Raw genomic sequence first — 20,612 nt, forward strand, 5'->3', positions numbered from 1 at the left:
GTATCATTACTTGTACAAATTAAATTTTAATTGGCAAACAAATAGAATTTCTATTCATTTCTGTAATCTCAGTGCAAATCTGAGGGAAAAGCTTTCACTTGCACAGCTCCCAGCAGTGCAGGGTAACCGCTGGCCTCTGTGGCATGGAAAAGCAAAGCACTGGAAACAGCTTGGAAAAGAAAACTGCAGGAAAATCCCGCTTTCACAGTTTGCTCCACAGTGAGCTTTGGATCAGATCCTCAGCGCAGAACTCCTCCAGGCAAGAACACCTTGGAAAAGCTTTTCTTAAACAGGATCCTTATTTTGATATGATTCATGGACAGGAGGAAGTTGTTCAGTGGTGGATGTAACCATGAAATTATCAGATGTCCCAAGGCTGGGAAGAGCGCCCTGGTTCCGGTAGCTCTGTCACTGTTTAGACAGATATACACCAACAACTGCCTTGACTCTGCGTGCAAAGGACACTCCTGACTTGGCTAGCAGTACCACAGAAGCAGCCTGCTCACTTCAAGCAGTGCAAAAAGCACCGAGGCGAGCACTGATATGCTGGAGCTGCCCCAGGAGCTGTTTGAGGCCAGCCTGCTTTCTTCGTAGCCCATCCCAATCACTACAATATGGCATTCTGTCTCTCGGGCAGCACTAAGGTGTTCAAGGTCCCTGCATTTTCTCAAGTTCTGCCCCAAAGTCCCACGTGACGGCCCAGGGTTGCTTAGGATATCTGCTTATTTGCTGCAGTCACGGAAGAGAGCTGTTTTCCTCCTGCTCACACAGTCGTCCGAGCTGCTGAGGGGCCAGGAGTCGGCCCTCTTTTTCCTCAGAAGGAAATCACAGAGGATTTAAAGACAGCAGCCTGCCCACGTGGTGCTCACATACAGCTGTGAGGGCACATGTAGCCCTGAAGGACCATCGCTTCTCAAGGGGTTTTACAAATAAACAGAACGCTGAAGGGTTGTGATGGCTGCAAAACGTCAGCGTCGTCTGAAAAAGAGATGTAGCAAGAAGATAAATTGCCAAGTCGTGGACATTGGTCACTGTATTTTCTGAGCAGCGGATACGCAATTAGAGTAGCAATGATGAACCATGTCAGCCCTGGGCTTTGCAATTTTTCACTTCAGCCCTACTTTCTCTGTTTTTTACATTTTCTCATAATGGCATCTATGTTATCTTCTTAAGGATTAACAGCAGCTATAACCCTTCAGAAGCATGTTACTGATAGTCATTAAGACTGAGGTGTGATCACTAAACTATCGTTCTGATGGATGCTACTATCATTTATTTTTCAATTTCCCCCCATCCTCCAACTAATCTCTTCTTAGCATCAAGTCTTGCTATTGGATATCTTTCATTTCGGGCACTAATGAAGGACACAGAGGATGGCCTGAGGCACCTGGTTCATTTTCTTCATGGCGTTTCTTCTGCAAGGGACAGCAGCACTGCTTCTCTCCGTGCTGAGAGGCAGCTGTACAACGTCCACCCGGCCATGGAGGGAAGGAGCTGCTCAACCTCTGTGAGGTGTAATGCTGGGGGTTCACACGTGGGAGCTCCCTCCTCTCTGAGCTGTGCTTACCACAGTGACCGCAGGCCTGAGTATTTTATCACCCTATTTTCCACAGTATACAGAACTACCAGCTAAAATAATGCTATTTTCTAATGATACTTGAAGGTGTCCCTCTTAGGAACTTCTTAAGGCCCTCTGTGCCCCGTGTTCTTCTGTATGATGGAATAGTAACAACAATCCAGCTTGAGAAGGAAGCTTAACATGCTAATTAAGAAAAATGAATATTCTTTGTTATTAAATGCATTTCTCAGACTGCATCATTGTAGCAACACAACACAGCTTACAGTTGTCAGTTAACTTTTCTGAAGAGGCATTCCTTATTAAATATTTCAGATATTTTACTTCCTTTTAGCTTAGAAAAACAATATGGATTATTAGTCTTTTAAGAATAAGAAAATAAGGGAGGTGAACATTAGGCTTCCAAGCATTCTGCCTATACTGGACTGCTGGTGCACTGTTGATACTGATGTCCTCAGCTGCTTCTTCCAGGTAGAGAAATGCCCTGCACAGACAAGGTGCCATTCATCACCCACACACGAATGCCCTGTGCTCACAGACAGAACTAGTATGTTCAATTCAAGTACCGTGGCCACGAGCTGTCCTTCATTCCACAAACAGGCTGAGCATGTCTTCAGCTGGCCCGCTGCTTAAAACTGGGCTCTCATGTGACAACCAGCTCACACGTCAGTGCCAAGCCAGGCTCAGTCTGTTGTGCTTCTGCCTGGAAACGGTGCCCAGGGCCATTTTCAGTATTTGCTCAAAAATGCTGTAGCTGTTCCACTGATCCAGAAGTTCTCAAAGCCCCCAAGAACTTCAGTAATCATCTAAAAATCATCTTGATAATTAGCCTCTGTCAAGACAACTTCTTGATGCCACATTCCTCTGGCAAAATGTCACTAACAGTGCATTCTGTTAACACAGGGAGAGCAGACAGTCTGAAAACAAGAAACTGGGGAACATTCTGACAAAGACAATGGATATGTCGTAAAAATCTCATTAGTTTCAAGTTATTCATCTACTTTTCATTCACAGCATCCATGTTTTGGGTCTCACCAGAACAAATGGCAGAGCGGGTGCTTCTCAGCTGGCGGATTTTAATCAGGGGCAGCCTCACACCATGCAGGCCCTGATGTCCTCACCAGCCATAGTGCTGTTCTTACACAGTCAGGTGTGTTTTGTCGTGTTTGAGACATATCTGACCTTACCGTCAGTTTTTCATCATTACAGAAACAGCCCAGGAAGACCAAGTTTGGATGTTTGGATCACCAGATGGTAACAAGGGCAAGAAAATGCCTAAAACAAGTTTGTTTTTGCCACTTCTCAATGTGCCAGGTGCAGGATTGCACCTCAAATACAGGATGGGCGTCTGCAGGAAGATGGGACTGGGATGATCCAGAACAAGAGGCTGCCAGCCTCCACCACAACCACACATCAATTTTAAATGCATTGAATATACAGCCACTGAATACAGCCACTGAATACAGCCACTGACTAAAATGACATTTGATTGTGACCGCAGCCCAAAGAATGTCTTTCCACACCAGGAATCCCTTTTGTCCTTGTCAGAAGCTAACTAGCGGCTCAGTGACTGTGTCTGAAGCACTAAGAGAAGCCTGGAAAGGACTTGCTGGGTCTTCAGGGTCAGTTCTCACTGCTGGGGGCAACTGCATCAGGATGAGGCAGCTCAGGGAGGATGATCGGAGCCTCACAAGTGGAGCTGTTGGAAGCTCTGATGTTCTCATGTTTCAGCCCAGACTCTTCATAGCCACCGGATACTTGTTTGCTCTTACACGACCATCACCCTTGCTCTTAATGGAGGTGTGTTTACTTCTTATTCCCTGAAGTTTTGTTGAGAGCAACCATTTCCCTTCTCGGCATTCAGGTCTTTTGGATAGACAAATTACGTCCAAATCTTTACGAAAGAAAAGCTCTGGATCACCCTGTCATTATCCTTCAGTCACATTTTGTCTCCTTTCAATAAAGAGACCAAAGCTGCGCTCCTAATTCCAGAGAAGGTTGCAGCAGAGCTTTGTGTCATGGTACTAATATCTTCCCCTTCCTTTGGAAACATCTCAATTGATACGTGCTTTTTGTCACACTGCTTCATCTCGGGAGTTCTCAGTCATCTTGAGATCAGCAAATACACCCAGATTTTTCTCTTCTTCTGTCATTTCCAACAAGCTTGCAGCAGAGATTCCTGTTCACACTTCCCAAGCACATGACCGTGTACTTTCCACTATTAAATTTCATCTCCTTTCTGATGTGCCAGCACTCAGTGTTACCCAGATCATCCAGAAATACAGATATATCTCTGTGCTGCCAGTGCTTCCCAACCGTGTGCCGTCAGCAAATGCCATCAGCTTACTCCTACCTTTTGTTCCACGACCTGACCGAGAAATATTGTGTGAGATGCAAAGATTGTAAGTCAGTCTGATGGTCCCTGCAGTCCCATGCTCCATCTCAGAGAGAAGCAGAGATGTGCACAAGAGCTCAGCCACTGCCTCTGAGCCTTCTCCCTGGCTGCCCACACATCCACACACTGTACGTCTGAGCTGACATCTCCACCTTTTCTATTCAGCAATTTCTACCTGAACTGCTGCCATCTCTCTGTAGCTATCTTCTCACCTACCAAATAGCTCCCCAGATAAACAATACGTTTGCAGTGTTGCACTGTATTCAATATTCTATTAAATCCAGTTAGATGAAACCTGATGTAAATCAATTGCCTAGAAAAATATTATTGAAGAAAACTGCCAATTTCATGTAACCTATCTTTAGTAAAACTACATTATATTTTACTTCATTTTCTACTTACATATCTGTCTCCAACTACTTCTTCCCTTACATTTACTTCTAATGCATCTAAAGTTCCTGAGGTCAGACAAATAGGGGTGTAAATGACTGAGTTGCTCTTCTGCCTCCTGTTTAAAACCAGGCAGTGCTTCGGTAGCTCCTCAGTAAGTCCTTACTACCCTGACAAGTTCAAAACTTTGTATTGGGTAGATGAGGATATGCTCCAGATTTGCCAGAAGTGTGGGTATGGGGATGCCTTGTTCCCCAAGCTGCACATCAGGTCCTCATGAGCACTGCTCTCCCTTTGGGGGCAGTAATTTTCATTTCCATAAAGTAATTCACATTAGCTGTCATCCTTTGCCCTGATCCCTGATCATAGAAAACAGAACTAAAACTCATTTGACAGGAGGTCATACATAACATTAAAAAAAAAACCAAAACTGAAGCACAAAATGGAGGGAATCTGAACAGAAGACTTAGGGACTCTCCAAGCGATCTGTTCAGTGCCATGGAGGACAATCTGTGTCACTGAAATAAGTAGCAGGGAGCAAGTAGCTTTCCCTCAGTCCTTGCTGTCACTGCGATGGCACTGCAGCTTGCTCCCCTCCCTAAATACAGGCAGTGCACCCAGCAGGGTCTCCAGGATTCAGTTTTCTGAAGTAGGTCACATTTGATCTCCTTCCAGGCACACTGCAGAAGCAACTGCTTAACAGGGAGCTTTCAAAATTCATATTCTGCTTCCTGGTGCTGTCAACACCTGCCCTTCAGAACAGTTTTTCGTTGCATTTGGGTATAAACAGGCCAGAAATCCTGTTTTTCCCTTCATTTACCTGTATTTCTTCTGAATTTCCTCAGAAGGTACATATTGACTTTCAGACCACATTTGCATTCAGATGATGGCTTGTTGTTGGAAAAAAATCCCTTCAGAGGGGCTCATTAACTTCCTTTCAAATGTTTACTGTCCCTGACCGAGGAAGCTAGCTAGCAAACAACTCACTGTGTGGCTTCTATCTGAGCTTAAAGACACGGGATCCTGTATTTTGTGTTGTTCATTCTAATGCCACTTCCACCTTCAGCATGGCTTAATGACAGACCGGAGTCCATCTGCTACAATGACTAGCCTTGGACTCAGAGGGAGAGTCCTGCGGATAATTTAGGAGCACATTTTATAGTTAGTATAACTTCATTCCAGACCAAGGCAAACACGAGCAGGTGGAAATATCTCTCAAAAGCACAACCTGACCTACATAGTGCATTGTAAATTAAAGAGATGTATAAAAATAAAGCATTAACAATCCATCACGTTTGCAATAAGACCCAGATACGGTCCTGCAGCCGCTCCCTGCCACCTGCACGTGGCCGCCATTCCCCCCCCCAGCTCTGCAGTGCCCTTATGCTGCTCTGCACTCTTGTACCTTTTGCTTTATCGCTTTTCTCCCCACTACCGTGCACTTTCTGGCTCTCGCACTGCCTGCTGGCTCCCTGTTCTCCATTACCTCATGGAGGAGCTGCGAGCTGCTCTTGGCCAGCGCATTTATGGACAGCAAGGGGCCACACGTGTCCTTATAGCCAAGCCCCAGAATGCCACAGAAGCAAAGTAAGGCACAGGCTGCGGGCAGGCACCGGGTTTCCAGTTGGATCTGTAGTTCCTCCAAGAGCTTTTGGAGACCTCCTGAGGGGAGCACGAGGCAGGCATTGGGGTTCGGATCACCATGGCTCCTCTTTGCCCCAAGGCAGCTGCGTTCACCTGGGGGGGCTCACTCACCTCACGGGGATCAGCCAGCTGAGGGCTGGGTCGTTATCAGGGGGCTTGGCCACCTCATGGCTTGGCTCAGGGGTCACGGCCATCTTAGGGCACAGCATCTCAAGGGGCGCAGCCACCACAGAGCTCAGCCGCCTCAGCTGGCTCAGTAACCTCAGGGCTCGGCCACCTCAGGGGGCTCAGGGCTCAGGCACCTCAGAGGTCACAGCCATCTTAAGGCTTGGCTACCTCAGGGGGCTCAGCCCCCTCAGCTGGGGCTCAGTCACCTCACGGGAATCAGTTCACTCAGTGCTTGGCCACCTCAGGAGTCACAGCCATCTCAGGACTCGGCCACCTCAGAGCTCACAGACACACAACGCCCTGCCGCCCCATCAACGCCCCGCGCACTTCACCACCCCCACAGGGTTATAAAAGGGAAAGAGGCGGGCTCCTCCTTCCCTTCAGGAGGGGCCGACGAGAGGCCTGCCCGCGTCACCTGACAGGAGGCGGCCGCTCCGCCCTTGGCAGCGAGGGAAGGGGAGGCGGTGTCGGGGGCGCGCTCTCCTCGCCGTACCCGCGTCCCGTGCGGCCGCCATGTTGTGGTGAAAAGCGGCGGCGGCAGCCAGGAGCCCGGCGACCCCGGCCCAAGGCAGGAGGCCGCGCCCCGGGACGGGGTGAGGGGGCTCCGCGCCATGCCCGGCCCCGAGGTAAGGAGCCGGCGGGGGTCTGCGGGAGGGTTCGGCGCCTCGCGGGGGGATGAAACGGGCCGGGGCCTGGCGGAGGGCGGCCGGGCTGTCAGGGAGGGCCGCGGCCCGGCACGCCCCCTCAGCTGGGGCGGCGGCGGTCCGGCGGCGCTGCGCTCCCTCGGCCGGGGGCTCGGCGGCTCGGTGCGGGGCTCGGCCTCCTCTTCCTCCTCCTTCCCGCGGGGCCCGGTGGCCTCAGGAAGGTGACGGTGCAGGGCCGCGCCGGGCTTCGGCCGTGCGCCGTGGCTGCCCATACCCCGCCGGACGGTGCCTGCTGTCCCGGCCCCGAGCTCGGCTTGTACGCTGCTGTACGGGTCGGTGTGCTCACTGCCTTCATAAGGGGATTGTTAGGGCTTCTCTGTTACTTGTGGGGGCTTTAATCGTGCTTCTTCCCCATGTTGTTCTTAACAGTCCCGTTCTTCTGGTGGGATCTGAGCAGATGTTGCCCTTCTCTGGTGAGTACCGTTTTGTGCCAACCCTCCTGAGCCCATGCCGTGTTGAAGTTTTTGTGTTTTAAGGGAAGCTTAAGGTTTTGCACTGTACTTGTGTTGTCCCTCCTTTTAGAGAATGCTGCTTCACCAACAGATGAGCCCTCGTATTCCTTTGCATCTTTCTGTAGAAGGATCATTATGGTCCTTCTCAACCCAGACCATTCTATGGTTCTTCCTTTCCACACACCCCTTCCTTACTGTGTGAGGGCTGGGCACGAGCTTGTGCCTCACGCAGACTGAACATCTGGTACCTGCTTCTGTCTGAGCACTTCACCTGCCTGTTTTCTTGTGTGACAAGCCCATGTTGCCGTGTGCGGTGAAGCTTTCTCTTCGAGGATCTTGTCTGGAAAATCATGCGGAGTAGTGTGGAGCGATGCTTGACGTTATGGTGGGAATAAAGGAATATTTAATTGCCCCAGTAAGCCCATTGGCAGGGGATGGCAGTGTGACTGAGGGAGCTGTGGCAGGTTTTGCGCAATACCTGGCAGGTTTGAGGCTTTAGATGGAGGGCTGAGGTGTGTCTGGCCTGTCAGTAAAGCATGTGTTGTAGTACTGAAAATCTTTCTTGGTAGAGGATGAAGGGAAGCTCGTGCAATAGAGTTTATAGGCAGATGAGATGTGACACCTGGTGTCTGTGTTGCTTTGGTGTTAGTGATCACAGTGGATTTAGAAGATAGAACAAGTGCTTTCTTTCGTAGTACAGGAAATGCTGTGAACTCAGAATGTTGAAATCTTTGTCAGATAAGTAAAGGTGGGGCATGAGCTTCTGAAATGCTTCACTAAGAAGTTTCTGTGTGCTTGCTTTGGAGCTGGGGGAGAGGCAGATGTGCAGGAAAAATGTTAAACAGTGGGATTTTTGGCAACTGTGCCAAAAGGTGCTCTTGTCTTATGTCAAGTCCTAAAGATTATAGGAGTGACATCTTGAGACAAGCTAGTTTTCTGGCTGGTAGTATTATCAGTGCCTATTTAGGAATTTGCTAATGTCCATTGCTTTTAATTGTCTGAGCTAGAAATTAGCCAAGTGTTAGCCTGCTTAAGAAACCACAGGCAAGGCCAGCTTGATAAGCTCTTGATTTTCTATCAGAATGGCTGTCTGTTCCTGAAGGAGGTAGAAGTGCAGCGTGTCCAAGCTTCCGAAGGTAGAGAGTACAGTACTTTATCTGAGATCTCGTTCCACCTACGTGCTGCACAGAATGATGGAGAGGAGTATGTTGTCAGCCCTTCAAGAGTAGGAGGTCTGAGCAGTGCTTGGCTGACAATTAATGTGTCCAAGTGGAGTAACTTAAGGAGAAAAGTATCAGTAGGCTGCCCGAGAATTGGGAAGTAGTCAGACAAGTCTGCTGGAGTGCAAGGAAGGAGTAATTGTCTCTGGAGCAAATTGGAGGTACTGGGTTAGCATCTAGAAGTAATCTGGGATCTCTTCACCTACAGAGGATAAAAGGTGGTGATGGCTGTTCCTGGTCTGGTAGCTCTCCATGGGGCTGCGTAGCTGGGTATAATCATGGGGCTCTTCTGTTTGGTGTCAGTTGTCAGAGCCTGTGACTGCAAATAGTACAGTAGTGCTTATCAAATATTGTGAACTGGAATGAAAATCCCAGGTACTTGAATGTGATGTTATTTCATAGCTGCTTTTATTGACCTGATCAAATAACAAGTTGTTTCTTTCAAGATGAGCTTCTAAGCACTAAATTGTTTAAGTCTGTTCTTTGCCATAATGTGCAACTGTTCTGCACGTGTACCCAGCTGAGGTAGCTGGCAGTGTAAGGATCTGCCTCTTGGTTCCCATATGGGTCTTATGTCTCTGGGACGCGAGCTTCCTTTGTAATTCTGTCCTTCTAGATATTAGTGCCATAACTTTGCAGTGCTTTTAGGAAAGCTTTGGGATATGCCTAACATGCAGATCATTCTTGTGATTAACAGAGTTTTTAAAGACAGCTGTTCCTTTAGCTTTGTGTATCTTTGAGATCGTCTGGTGACTGAGTGGCTTGCAGGAAAGATCTAACAGGGAATTTAGTGCTAATTTAGGATTTGAAATACAGACTTATTAAAGGGTCAGTAAAGAATTGCAGACCTCGATTTGCAGTGTGTTACCACTTGTACCTTGGATGCGTTATTCCCAGTTCAGGCAGGATTACAGAATCACCAAGGTGAGAAAAGACCTTCAGGATCACCCAGTCCAACCATCCACCTATCACCAATAGTGCTCACTAAACCATGTCCCTCAACACAAAATCCAAACATTCCTTGAACGTTATCATATCCAGATGGGTGTTCTGACTTGTATGTGTGCCAGTGTCTGCTTTGTGGGATGGACAAAAGTCATAAGCTACAACATCATTTGGTGCTGACTGCTCTTGTTCAGATTGTGTTTGATAACAGAAACAGCCAAGACTTTGTCCCCTCCCTTTGGGGTGGATAGCTGAGAACTACTGACAGAATGTGTTTGGTGTTACAGGATGCTGGTTTTTAGCTGGAGCCATAAGTGGCCTGGCTGTTCTTTCCTTTATCTGTTTAACAGCTTCTGGCCCTGATGTAAGGGAGGTGAACAGCAGCTGTTGTGATTCCAGGAGGTCATTTTATGCCGTAAGGAAGCCCTCAATTCAGTCTCTGCTGATCAGAGCTGGGGGAGAAAATCAACCAAAAGTTCCAGAAGTAGCAGAGGAAGAGAGGAGTGCAGGCATTATCCTTTAGAAACCAGGGTACCTTTTGTCTTTAGTCTGTTCTGGTGTCTGGGTTGCATTGGTGTATGAACTGGAGCTGCTCTGCTCAGTGCTGAGGAATGATGGGGCTGCAGCTCTGCACTGTGCAGAGGGAGCTCAAGAAAAAGAGCAAAACTAAGGGTTTTTTTGGGATGCTGAGATAAATGCATTATGTCTGGAGTCATCAATGTTCTCCAAAAAAGCACTTTATAAAGGACTCATTTAAAATATAATTATTGATACCTAACTTTGGCTAATCTTTGATTTTAATCATAAAGTTCAGGAAGCAGCAGTTGATTTGATGTGCATCTGATAGCAAGTTAACTGGGCAGATGCTCCCCAGGTCTTACTGGGAAGAACAGAATATCTGGGGGGCAGAGATCTACGTGGGAGTTCATGCTGCAAATACAGGATGGAGCTCGTGAGAGGAGAGGGGCCTCTGAGCTCCCGAGGGTGGCCTAGAAGTTGGTGGCTGTGTGGGAAAGGTGATACAAGTGTGTTTTAATAAAGAGCTTGAGTGTTCTCCTTTGTGGACCAACACATGAATGTCAAAATTCATAAAGTACTGTTCTGTTTATCATCTTCTGGCTGAGCTTTAAAACAAGAAGCTGTGATTGCATTTTTAACTCTGTTACAGGAAATATCCATTTAAATGCTCTCTTCTTCCTTCTGGGTTGGATCTTGGGCTGACCAGTGTAACTGTTGGATCCTGCAAGGCTGAGGCAAGGTTTGGGTGCTGTGTCTTGAACTGAGGCAGTTGTGCAGATGCACACAGACACATAGCAAACTCAAGGCTGATAGTACTTGGGAAGTGCTGGATATGTTGAGATTTTGGGGCTTGTTTCAATTTCAGAAGTGAAGTTATTCTTTACTGGCACTATCTCTAGCAGGTGGGCAAGATCTGCCCTGTCAGATCCTGCTTTCTTTAGGTATTAGTGGGAAAAGACTTTAAAAAGATACTTTTAACTGCTTCCTACTTTTCATAGAGGCAACATTGTCTAAGTAACACACTGCACCTATCCCGTTCTCCCATGCTGCATGTACAGTATCCACTGGGCTAGGACTTCTACCAAAGGCTTCCTTCCTTGAGCCTTGGCCTATTTTAAGAACGTGGGAAGGTTTTTCATTTGAGAAAACTAGTGAAAAGCTGTGCATCGTGGTTTAACTGAGCTTTCTGAAAATAAAATCCCTTGAAATAGAGAACTCCATCAAAAATGTCTGTCTGTAGGATATTTCTTGTGTGTACAAGTCTAACATCCTGTCTAGCCAAATATCTGATTGTTCTGGTGCAGTACAAGCTGCAGTTCCTAGAATGTAATCAATACTGAGGTAGGTGAGGTTTTGTGGAGGAAGACTGTTGTGTTGCCTTAATTAAGTCTGTATCCAGAGCATTACTTCTGTATTCTACCTGAAGAGAACAGTTTCCCTTTTCCTGTACATGTAGAATTTGGCTCCAACATCAGCAGGGCAGAGGCAGGCTCCAGGCAGCGTGAAACTCCTCTAGTGCTGCTTTCTGCTCCTGTGTGAGCCCCTGGAGGAAGCTGTTCCTTGCTGCCTTTTCAAGAGGAGGACAAATGCATGTCTGCATGCTGCAGAGCACAGCTGGAAACTAAGAGTCTGGTCTGATGACCAGCTGCTTTGGTTGGCTTTCTGAAGCTGCCTTGGAGCAGGAGGCAGGACTTGCCTGGGGACGTGGCTCATTTGCTCTCTTCCCAGCTCACTCCTTCGTATCACCCCAAATAAATCAGAAGCCTTCCAAGTCCTGTAGAACAACTCTTCAGTTTCATCCAGTTTGACTGTTCTGTAAGCAAGTTTATTTTTTGTACAGCTGTAGAGCTGCAGTCAGGGTTTTGGGAAATAGATGGAAAGATCTGATCCGATCTACACCTACCTTAACTGTGGAGTCTTAAAGTGCTACTATCTTAAAGCAGGCACTACATGGATAAAATAACTGAGTATTTCTGAAATGAAGCTTCAGCTGTGGTGTAGAAGCAATCAGAATGATCCTGTCTATTAGCTGATCTAGTGCCGGTCTGGTGTGGCTTATGCTACCACTGCCAGCTTTCAACATGACTGCTAAGCTGCTCGTGGAAGTGGTTGTGGGTGAGTTTGAGATCAGAAATTGTTTCTTTGGAATTTCCTATCTGCTAGTCAGACTGGGGGACCAGTAGGCTGACTCCTTGCTCTCTCTGCAAGTAGACCATGAAAGGGAACAGCTTGTTGCTGTGGCTGCCTAATTTCATTTCTTGCAGCCATAATTGAAATAAATGTGTACCTGGGAAAGCTCTACTTATTGCATTGCTATCTGCAAGCGCGTAATTGCTATCATTGAAACGTTAAACCTGAGATAAAATGAGATGCTGGGAAGCTCTGTCATGCCTAATTATACTGTTTGCATCCTTCATAGGGTGTTTGTTTTGAGACCTCTTCAGACCCAGTTCTGGATTCTTGCAGCTGAAAACTGCCTTCAGTTTTGCTTGCCTCCAGCCTTCAGTGTTTCCTCTAACTTTCAGAACTACAGCTACCAAAGTTAGCTTTTGCTCTTCTGTGGGTTCTCGAGGTTCAGGCTTTTAAAATATTTGTTTTGGACAAAGAACAGGTGATGCCAAATGGGAAGCTGTGAGATGAAAGCTCCATGCCGTATCCCAGAGGCAGATCTCATTGTGCATTAATAAGACATTGCTCCATCCGTTCTGTGGTCAGTTTTAGTTTGAGTAGAGCAGAGATACTTTTGTAAGTCATGAGTTGACAGTCTTGCTTTTATTCTCCATGAATGTATTTACTTCTTTTATGGCACTCAGTGGTTGTGGATGCCACCACGTTACCTATAAGCTTGTCTTCAGCACCTCCTTGGTGTCTGATGGGCTTCAGTGGCCGAGCAGATCCTCCCTCACTTCTGAGCAGCATGCTGCTGAATTGCTAATCATCTGATCCAAGTCTTTAAATGCACCACATTTCTAATTCATTTTGGTTATTTGTCTCTAATAAGTGGAACTTGGAAGCCAGTGAAGCCTACTTAATGTAAACTTGTAAGCTTATTGCCTCTGCCTGCAGATCTCCTGGTTTCCATCTGAGTGCTGTGCATGTTTTTCTTGAGTGGATAAGCTTTTCATCAAATGAGTGACTAATCCTTATCACACAAATGTGCATCATTACAATTAAGAGTTCCTGCTCTTTAATTGCTTGGTGATTGGACATACTAATCATGAGTATGTTTGAGAATTCAATATCTTCGTTTTCTCTCATTGCTAATAGCAGGAATTTGCTGTGAACGGTGCATTATATTCTGGTTGGATACCCATTATAATTAAATTCTCATCATTGTCTGTGTTCAGTGAACCTTTCTTTGAGTGACTTCCATAGGAATGTACCTTCTTGTGCTTTGGGAGAATCTGAGCTCTGTGGAAAAAGGGGAAAGATGGGAACAAGGTGAATATTTTGAGGTCTGGTGTGTTTTCCTTATAGGTTTGGCTAATGGCTTATAGCTGTTTCCTAGAGCAGAATACAATAGCTAGCTTGTTTTCTTTTACTTTGGACTGGAATCTCTTTATCCCTTCATACTCAAGCGTGAGTATCACATGATTTGGAGGTGTTTGCTTAGCGTGCTTTGCCGCTGCAGAGCATCCCTGCACTTTACAGATGAGTAAATCAGGACTGCAGGGAGAGCAGACATGGGAATGTGCTGTTCTGGAGGTGCGTGTCAACAGTTGTAATGCTTCATTGCTGTGTGCCCTGGCAGAAGCAAGGGGCTGTGTCAGGTCAGTTAGACCTCTTGCTATGAGGAGATCAGCTTTCTGTTCTGGATGTCCTAGCTGGCTTTATAAAGAAAGCTGCAGCTTCAGTTTACTGCTGTGTGCCTATATCCTCCTTATACCTACAGGTGCTCAAACTGTGTTTGTGTAGAAATGGCCTGGCAGGAAAACTAATTAGAGGTTCTTTCAGAATCTGAGGCATTGGAGGGAGTCTAGCTGTATAATTGCTCATAAATGCTTGTTGAAGTGAAACAATTTTCAGTGTTCATACGCAGATCGTCTTGGAAAAGAGCTGAAATTAGCTGCACGACAGTAACAGCACACCTGGTCACTGCAGTGCTGCGTTTCCTTTCCCTCAGGCTTCAGCAGCTGGAACAAAAATACTTTGCATGTGTTTAGAAGTAGAGTTTTTTGCTTTTAAGCAGTAGGATGGGTTGTGGGACTTGAGGGTGACTCTCTTTTCTAGTAAGAGGAAGTTTATCATTGGGGCTTTCTACAAATGGTCAGTTTGAGTAGTAAATTCCCTAAAGTTCTATACTATGACACTGAACTGAGGATGGAATCAAATTCCTGTGACTTAGAAGATACTAATCTTGACTTCTGGTGCTCCTTTTACAGCATCTGGTAAGGTAAGAGCCCAGTCACTGTTGGAATATCTTCAGTGCCTCTACCAGCAGCTGAAGCTTGCTTCTTCCCGGGCTCTTTCACTCAGGTTGAAAGAAATATAGGAGTAACTAGGGGAGCTCTTGCTTTACTTCTCCCCTCTGCTTATTAGAGAAGCCATAGATGACTTGCTGGGGTGAAGTGCTGACTGGTAGGCTGCTTTGAGCTGTGAAGCTTTCAATTGCCAGGCTGTTCCAAGTCCTCGGAGGTATTGCTGTCACATAGACACTTCTGTGCACGTGTGGGAGACTGGTGATAACCTATGACAAGGGGCTAAGGGTGGGAATGCTGGAGTGATTTGCTGAGATAAGAGCAGTGCCAAACCTGCTGCTTGTAATAATTCAGCTTGGAGTAGAAAGCAGCCTTGAAACCTGCCTGGTGCGCTGCTTACCTGCCGAGGTTGTTCAGTCCATCAGTCGCTGCTCTGGTGCCTGAGGTGGGTGCGTTGGTGTGCAGTGCACAGCCTGTGGCCAGGGGGCGAAGGGATTTTGCTTGAGTGAACAAGTCCAAGGTGGGTAGAGCACAGGCACTCTGAGCTATTTCTCATCTTCTTGTCTTGCGAGCAGCTTCTAGCAAGCTGTTTGTATAGGTCCGAGTGCAGGTGTTCCTGCCCTGCGAGGGGCACACCCAGAAAGCAGTCCTATTAAAATTAATGGTGCTCTTGCATCATTCTTCAGGCTGCCGTGCTCTCATTCAGCGCTAAGGTATGAAGACTTTTCCTCTTGCATAAGGCAACTTGGTTTGTTCTGGTTGAGGAGGAAAGAGTTTGGCAGCTCATTGAAGAGTGAGCTGTATGCTGTTGTGCCCTGTAGCTTATTTTCTAAACTATTTCAAGCTACTGTTCAGCTTTCTAACCTGTCTTACTATGTACAGCTGCCTGATACTGAGCTACTAATTAAACTGATGTGGTGATTATCTGGTCAGCCCTTCCTGAATGCAGCTCCTTTACTACTTCTAGCCTACTTCTTGCTACTAGACGTGGTTTGTTTGGTACTCAAACTAGGGACCTAGCAAGGTTAAGCCTCATGTCCTCATTGAACTTATTTCAAAGGCCCCAAAATTATGACAGGCTTAATCTTTGTACCCTTATAGTTTCTAAATGCACATATATATGTAGCACTTCTTGCTTTTTATTCTTTCCCCAACAAGAGTTGGTTTCTAGTCTAATCAGAAACACTGGTTGCCCTGTCAAGCCCTGTTCATCATTAATGTAACAGTTTAAAAAAACAAACCAGCCACCAAACAAAACTCCCCCCAAACCCAGAAAGTTCTTAATAAACTCATGCAGTTCAGTAGTACTGCTGAGCTGACTGACTTCACTCACAGGTGAGGAGTGAAAGCAAAAGCAATCCTTAACAAAAGGAGTTAGTCTCATTAAATGCAACTGGCTGTGATGTGAATGTGAAGAGACAAGAAGGGACTTTGGCTTTTTGTGCAAAAACTGCTATGCCAGGAGTAAGTACCTGAACTGAGAAGAGTCTTAAGCATACAGTTTAAAGAGACTTAATGCCAAAAAACCTCCAAAAATTTGTTTAAACACAATTCTTATACTGAATCATACCAAGGTAACTATAGAATTCCTAAAGCTAGTTTAAATTTGCAGGCTGGGTTTGGAGAGCAGTGTGCTTCCAGAGGTGCAGAGAATGCTCAGGTTTGTTCAGGCAGGTTGGTGAGTAGCAGAGGTTTTCATACGGAAAGCTGTGTGGTTTTTCCTCTAAGCAGTCAGGAGCCGTTGCTGTCAGTGCTGTGCAGTGCTGTGTGCTGCCAGCTGGGCTCTGCTGCTTGTGAAAGGTCAGCTTTTGAACCTCCGTGTATCAATAAGCAGTAAGCTCCAAACTGATGTTCTAGCTCTGTGTTCTGGAACTGCAGACCTGCTAGTGGTTCTGGAAGACTGAAGAGGAAGGGCAGTGCTGTCTGTGTGGTTGGTGTTCTTGAGATCTGCTGGGCAGCTTGCTGAAATGCCAGAGGTGAAGGAATACCCTTGGGTCAGTTTAGAGAGGGCTTGCTGAGCTGGGTGGAGAAAAACTGTGCTTAAACGGCTCGATGTGTCTTTCGATAGACAGGAGTCAAGTTTTGTGACTCTTCTGCCCTAAGTGACTTCATGCGAAGTGTTGTTGAGAGACTTAACAGATTCTGCCTGATGAAACAGTTTCTACATTTTGTAACAGATACAATGGATTCAAACCTGTCTGAGGAATTGTCCTGCTCATTAGCCGACTTCTGAGCAGCCATTCCACCTATGACACCTCCAAACTCATGCTGATGGCTTGGGTACTTCTAGTTCTTAATAGCAGCTTAACCAGAGTGTTAAAAGTTCCAGCGATGCTGATCTTTCTGTAGTGGGTGTGCAAATGTGGAAGAGAAAGTTGTGAAGTGGGGAATCCATGGTTTGTGCTGTGTGACAGCTCAGCCTCTGAATGGTATTCAGGGCATCTTTGCCATCTTATAAAAAGCGTGTTGCCTGCTGCTCAACTGCTCCTCCAACATAGAGCTTTTTGTAACCTTTGAACTCTGTAAGGATGGAGTAGGAATTTGTCCTGTTAAAACCTGCGTTGGTTTAAAGAGCTCACTTCTTACTCACCTGTGTCCTACATCTGCAGATCTCAGTTACTTAAATACCAAGGTGTGTCACTCCAAACCCAAGTGATTTTTTTAGAAGTAAAAGTGACCTGTAGCAAACAAAGCTGTACCTTCCTACCACACCTCTTCTGCTCTTCACTTTTAAGTGTAGTATTGAACTGGTTTAAAAAAAACCACCACACTAGAAGTGTTTGGACTAGGATGAATGGAAGTGACCAAAGGCTCCAACTCTGAAGTAAGAAATAAGCCTAATTTGTCTAGTTAGGTTTGTTCCACTTACAAACCTCAGTGAAGGTTTTGTGTGAGAACAGGCTTGAGTGAAGTCCTTCCTTGGTGTTTTGTGGTAGTCTGAAACTGTCACTGGAACAGTGCTGATACTGATTCACCAGCTCATCGAGGTAAATGCTTCATCACAGCTTTAATTCCAGCGTTCTACGTCCTTGTCACTAGTGACACAGCAAGAAATTAGCATCTTCACCTTCTGTGTTGCTTTTGTCCCCAGTCCCTTGCATCCTCTGGCATCCACATGCCATCCTTGCTCAGTATGACTGCATGCTCTGAGGACTTTTTCACGCCATGCTTCTGGGCCGAGGCTGCTGCAAGCAAAATGTGCAATGAGTGCTTCTTCAGTGCTTGGTTGTCTGTGAACAACACTGTCTCTGTGCTAATGGAAGTTGCTGACTTGTAAGCCTTCAGTGGGCAGAGTGCTGCTGGCGCGCAGTGCGATAGGTAGCGAGCTCTGCAGGTCATGCGGCCGAGCTAAGAATACAGGTTGCCTTATGGCACTGGAATGCTGGCATGAATCCTGGTGCAGGGACAGCAGGCTATTGGCAGTGCAGCCATCGCTGCTGATTTTAGTTACCTCAAAAAAAAATGCAAGTGTTGTGTCGTGAGGGTTTGCCTCTGCTGCCTGGCACAGAGGTGGCTGTGGCGCTGCTTGGGCTCTGCTGGAGATCTGTGCAGGAAGTGGAAGCAGGTGCATTCCTTTCTCTGAGACCTATTTTATTAATTGTTAACTGAAACTGCTACAAGTTCTGCTTTTGGTACTTGCAGTACTGTTTGATGTGTAAGCTGATGAATGTTCGTGTGTTCTCCACAGATAAAATATGCCTATTCTTTGTGGGGTGTGGAGCAGAGTTATTGGATTTGTAGATGTTGGGGTCTCTGTGTAAGTCAGCTGTCAGCAGTGCACTGAGCCTTGTGCTGGAAGTTACTCAGTAACTTGGATTTGGTTGTTGAGCTGCAAGTAATGGTGCTGGTGAAACGTAGCAAGGTTAAATGAGAAATGTACAAACAGCAAATACCCAATTCAGGTCCTGTTCCAAAGGGTAATAACACCTTACCTGGTAGTAGTACCATGCCCACAGTAGCGTGGCTCTGAGACTAGGAATTTGGTTTCAGTACCTGGGCAGTGAGGATAACCTCTACAGATTCATTGAGTGTTCTTATGGTTCTGTAAGGAAAGTTGTTCCCTGGGAGCTTACTAGAATGCTGAAAAAGCATGATTCCTGTGCAACTTCTTACAAGGGAAATGGAATATATGCATTTCTGTGTTTGCTGTGGTGTAAGTTACTTCAGAATGTTGGCAGATCCTGCTCTGTGGGATCGTGTGTCAGTCTGAGCTAGAAGCTGGTCTGCTAGCACATTTAATCTAGTTTTGATTTGTCAAGATCTCAAAGGTAGAAACAAAAAGCACTTTGTCCTGGCTATTCTCATGGAGACTGACACTTGAATCACTCTTTCTAGTTGTCTATTCAGTTATTTCCTTAGCATGCTACACTCGCTGAATGAGGCTCATTGTTTGGTAGTAAACCATAATTGGGTTGCTTCCATTCAAAGGCTTTCATCTATAGGTTGAACATCTCATTCTGCCGATTTAAATGAGTTATCTGAACAGCTTCAAGCTCAGGCTCATCAGTGTAAGTTAGCGAGGCTTCTCTTACGACTCCAGAAACTCATCTGTGAAACAAAGCTGTGCTGTGCTGTGCTGAGCCTCACTGCTGTCTTCCATCACAGCCCTGGTGCAGCCTTTTCCTCGGTCTGATAGGGGTGAACAGCGGGACTGGAGGTATTTCTTGGTGGATACCAGGGGACAGGGCTGCTTTGTAGGTCACGCAGCTTCAGTTGTGAAGCTCTGCAGAAACAGCAGCTGGGCAGTTCTGGTGAACTCTGCAGAGAATCATATGTGCTTACTGGTGCTTTCTTTCCGAGACGATGCGAATCTGACAGAATGTCCTGGAGATCCAGGTTTCAGTTCTTCCTTTTTATGTTACTGTAAACATTTCTTCCTCACTGCTATTCCCAGCTGTCTGCATGCACCAAGAAGTCTGAATCTTTACCTTGCTGTGTAACTTTTTTCACAGTTTTTGGAAGCTCCAAGCGTCAGGACTTGAAACTTCTGATGCATATTCAGCCCATGTGAGAATTTCCGTGACCCTTGTAGGTGATCATGATGTATTCAGTCTAAAGCAATCGAGCTTAGTTTTCCTGCTGTTTACTTTAAGCTTTTCAGGCCTGTTTGTGTTTACCTTAGTTAAGCAGTAATAATTGTTAAAGCATTAAACTGAGCTATCATATTGAAGGACACGCCAACCAAATAAACATTATTGCGACTTCCTGATAATGAAAATTCCAATCGTGTAATGCTTGATTTAATCTTTAAGCTTGGAGAAAATGGGAGTGGTGATGAGGATCTCCTTTGTAACTGACTTTCAGTCAGCTAGGTAATGCGTGCAAAAGCTTGATATGTGTGGGGAGAATTGCTGTGACCTTATGACTACTGAGGATAACAGCTATTTGTTATGTTAATACAGGGAGCAGCTGAGCTACTCCTTCACATTCTTTGGTGTTCATGCTTGGTGTCCACTTGAGTTTTTTAATTGCTGGTGCTTCCCCAGACTGTCTGGATGATTTTGTTTGCTTCCTTATAGCAATTGCCTAGATATGTTTAGGCTGGAAACTGGGGAGTTAAGAACACGTGTTGCTGTTTTCCGTCTAAATCAGATGTAGTCAAGCACATGCCTTTCTCTTGCAGAGGTTGTACAGAGTGGGTCAGAACTAATCACTGGTGGGATGTGGGCCTTCTGAAAAGGAGGCTAGATCAGATACAAGCATCTGGCTTTAGATGAGAAGCATCTTATTTATGGTCTCAGTTTCAGCTAATATGAGTATGGCACTAAGGATGATTCTAGTAAAGGTGAATCTCTTGACTGCCGATAGTTCAGACAGTTTTCTTAGCATAACAACTTAAAGATTGCTGTAGAAGCTCCAAAGAGCTCAGCTGGATGTTGTATATAACAGCTGACTCACTGGAGAATGTACAGTGCTCCTGCTTTAAGTTTAATCACGTGCTTACAAGTCAGAATTGTTAAGGCTTCCATCCTCCCAAGTTAGGGCATCGGTTCTGTTTCATTGCTCTCTTAAATTGCACACTACCTCAGACCTGTTTCTTAGCTCACTCTGCTGTGTGCTCACCTTCTCTACTCTCTTGCTTTCAGCCCTGCAGGCTGAAGCACAGCCTATGCTCTGCTGCTCAGCTGATGGGCGTATGGGCACCGGCTGAGGGAAGCATCTCAAGGCTGCTTCTGCGTGG

The 20,612-nt window shown here is 46.1% G+C and overlaps 1 protein-coding gene across 6 annotated transcripts in view; it reads left to right on the forward strand.

Annotated features, from left to right (window-relative positions):
* The first annotated feature begins 6,570 nt into the window (after nucleotides 1-6,570).
* The window catches only part of MTMR3 (myotubularin related protein 3), a 73,844-nt gene continuing 59,802 nt past the window's right edge, over nucleotides 6,571-20,612 (forward strand). For 2 of the 6 annotated variants that reach the window (XM_052689694.1, XM_052689699.1), the window contains exons 1-2: nucleotides 6,592-6,799; nucleotides 7,247-7,290. The gene's annotated coding sequence lies outside the window, so the exon portion shown is untranslated. Of the gene's footprint in view, nucleotides 6,800-7,246; nucleotides 7,291-20,612 lie in introns of all 6 variants that reach the window. The other 4 variants (XR_008208295.1, XM_052689697.1, XM_052689696.1 and 1 more) reach the window with 3 other exon arrangements.

The sequence above is a fragment of the Tympanuchus pallidicinctus genome, unplaced genomic scaffold (genome assembly GCF_026119805.1).
Source record: "Tympanuchus pallidicinctus isolate F22 unplaced genomic scaffold, pur_lepc_1.0 scaffold25, whole genome shotgun sequence".
Classification (NCBI taxonomy): Eukaryota; Metazoa; Chordata; class Aves; order Galliformes; family Phasianidae; genus Tympanuchus; species Tympanuchus pallidicinctus.